This window comes from Myotis davidii, unplaced genomic scaffold, assembly GCF_000327345.1.
Source record: "Myotis davidii unplaced genomic scaffold, ASM32734v1 scaffold93, whole genome shotgun sequence".
NCBI classification, from domain to species: domain Eukaryota; kingdom Metazoa; phylum Chordata; class Mammalia; order Chiroptera; family Vespertilionidae; genus Myotis; species Myotis davidii.
The window spans coordinates 11,914,911-11,917,928 of NW_006292095.1; the positions used below are offsets into that span (position 1 = coordinate 11,914,911).

Consider the following 3,018-nt stretch of genomic DNA (forward strand, 5'->3'; position numbering starts at 1 on the left):
AAATTCTGAGTCGGTGGTCTATCTCGCTGAGTGAACCCATAACAATAGTATACCCACCCCATAAGTGGTTGGGAATAAATAGATTCTAACATGTAAAGCACTTACGATAAGTTGGAAGCAGAGTAAGACCTCAATGTTGGCTATCTTCTGAGTATTCTTGATGAGAGCCCGGATTTACAGAGGGCTTCACTAAAATGCTAACCTTCACAAATAAATATCCACAACCAAGGGCAAACATGTTGAGTGACACTCCTTGGCCTTCCCCACATTATCTGTCAATCTTCAGAGGCCGCTGCACCTCAGGAGTCAAAGATTATGACTCTCCAGTTGCCAGATTTGTTGAATCACTCACTCTTACACCTGCTGTTTTCTTTTTCTCATTTACAACTTGCTTTGCCACTTTTAATAAGAATTGGAAAGTTCAGTGTAAAACACTCAATTAAAAAAATTTATGGTGACACTTTTATAAGTGAATGAGGATTATCTGTTACTTTAAATTTGCGAAACTTAGAAGTACATATTCATTTGTCTTACTTACCCTCTTACACCTATTGTTTGACGGGCACTTTATAATTTACAGAAGATTTGGTCTCATGTTCGTTACCGGACTCTGTCCACACAGCTCTCACTTCCTGACTTATTGATGGAGCTCTGGTGCTTCTGAACTTGACCGTGCTTTTCTCTTGGTGTGGCCTGGCTCCTCGGGGACATCTCCATTCTCCATGACTCCTGGTATGGCTCGTCCTTCTAGAACTTCTGGCATTGGCTTAGGTTCCACTTCCTCTAGGAACCTCCCCTGCGGGTCCCGTCCACTCTGCGGGAAGGACCCTTTTCTGTGTGTCACGGCACCTTGTACTCATCATCCACGACTGCTGAATGCATTACTTTCCCCTGCTGGACCCTAAGTTCTTTGAGGGCGGAGACTGTTGCTTCTTGTGGTCTCACTGGTCCCTACCACACACCATGTGCTATTTCAAGTGTGCTCATAAAATAAATGAACCACCCACAGAGGGATATTGAACTTGCCAAGGAGGTTCCTTAGAGAGGACAGACAGTCAACATGACAGAGAAATTTGGAGGCTTCCCAGCTGAAGTGCCATGTGGAATTGAGTCTTTGAAGATGAGGATGATTTTGACAAGCAGAGGAGGGGAAGCAAGTGTCTTCAGACCAAGGAATCAGCAGGAGTGAGACTCATGGGTCTGAAGACCTGCTGAGGTGGAGACCTGGGTGGGGTGAGCAGGAGGAGGGAGGAGGGGAGCACTGCCAAGCAGGATGCTCATTTTTGAAGTTAGGGTATTCAACACCTGGAAGAGGCTGGGCCTTGTTCTGCAGATCCCGGAATCTATTAAAGTATTTTTTGCAGGATGGTGTTTTAGAAGGAGCATGCCTGAAATAGCAAGGTGCAGCAAGTGCCTTGTATGCTGCACCTGTGGAGTACACATGTGGCTACTTTTGCTGGTCTCCACATGCAATATCTCTGGAAAGATATACTCTAGAAACTGGTATCAGTGGTTGGCCCTTAGAAAGGGAACTTTCGTGAGGCGACAAGGATGGAAGACAATTTTTGTTGTATTCCTTTTGCACTGTTTCCAGTTTTTCCAATCCAGGTCCCAAGAACAGCTCTCTGTCTCGTTGGTCTTGAGTAAACCCCTTTACCCACCTGGGATTTGGGTTCCCTTTAGGTCTGCAAGATTCATACCAGCTCTCTCCTGAACTCCAGCAGCATGCGTACTTGCATTTGGAAATGTTTCTTGATTGATTCTTTGATACCCTATTACCTGTTATACTGAAGATGTTCAGCATCATTTCTCAAGAGGCTGGCAGCTCATCTGACTGGGGGTGGAGTGGGGAAGGATGGGAGCAACTGAGGCACTTCATGCCCAATCCCCAGCTCGTATACCATTAAATATTGGGGAGGTGGAGGCAGCTTTATTTTGCTCTAAGAACATGTCTGGTGCGGGCCATCATTGTGTGGCTAAGGTTGGGAGAGGCCCTTGATGAGGACTCTATAGAGGACAGCAAGACCCCTCTCTTGCCCACAAATTTGTTGACATGAAAATCATGCTCCAGATGCAGATCATCTCTGTGTCTGTCCATTTACCAAAAGGCCCCATGATGTGAGCTCGCTCCTGCCTCTAACAAGGCTCTGAAAGTGGTTTGAAATAACTTGAATACATTTGTCAAGATGTTCCACCTTGTAGGAGTACATAGCACATAGTAAATATCATTAAAATTAATTGTGCCAAACAGACTCTTACCATATAAATGGAATTGTCAGCTGTGTATAATAAAATGTTAAAATTACGTGTCGCACAAGGGATAAATTTAACCTGGTTATTTGACTGAGAATTAAATTAAAGACCGAATGCACTTACTTTTTAATAGGCTTTACATTGTTATATGACTTCCCTCAGAGTCATTTATATCTAAGCCATAAGTCTTTACAGCAGGTAATGTAAATTTGCCACCTCTAGTTCCTTTCCATCACCAAAGCACGCAGTATTTCTTCCTCATAACTTTGTTTTCTGGGGATAATCATTGATACATCTTAGTATTTGTGATGTTTCCTCTCTTTCATATTCACATAGAGAACAATCTATTTCCACAGAGCTTCGTTCTCTTTAATGTTGAGTGACTCTACCGCCACAACACGGCTCAAGATACTGTTCCTCACTCCCTGGTCCAGCAGCCCTTCCAGAGGAGGGTGACCAGACACAACAAAGAACTAGGTGTCTTGTATTTTCATCCATTAACCTGCCAACCCTACAGCAGAGCCCCTCTCAGTTTTCAGACCTCCTTCCTGCACAGACTCCACCTCCACCCCAGGAGCCCTGCCCCCTGAGTGCTTGCTCACCTGCTTGCCTCTTGGCCCCCACTGTAGGGATGGACTCCACCTGGAACAGCTAAGCTTCCCTCTCACTTCCTGTGTTCAGTCTCCGCCAAATACGTCCCATGTCTGTTGTCTCCATGTGTTCGGCTATTTGCTGAGGAATTCACCTTGGGCCTGCAGCGTCTGT

At 45.0% G+C, this 3,018-nt stretch overlaps 1 pseudogene; it reads right to left on the reverse strand.

Moving 5' to 3' along the window:
• Nucleotides 1-717, reverse strand: part of LOC102764082 — a 16,301-nt pseudogene extending 15,584 nt beyond the window's left edge.
• Nucleotides 718-3,018: the final 2,301 nt, after the last annotated feature.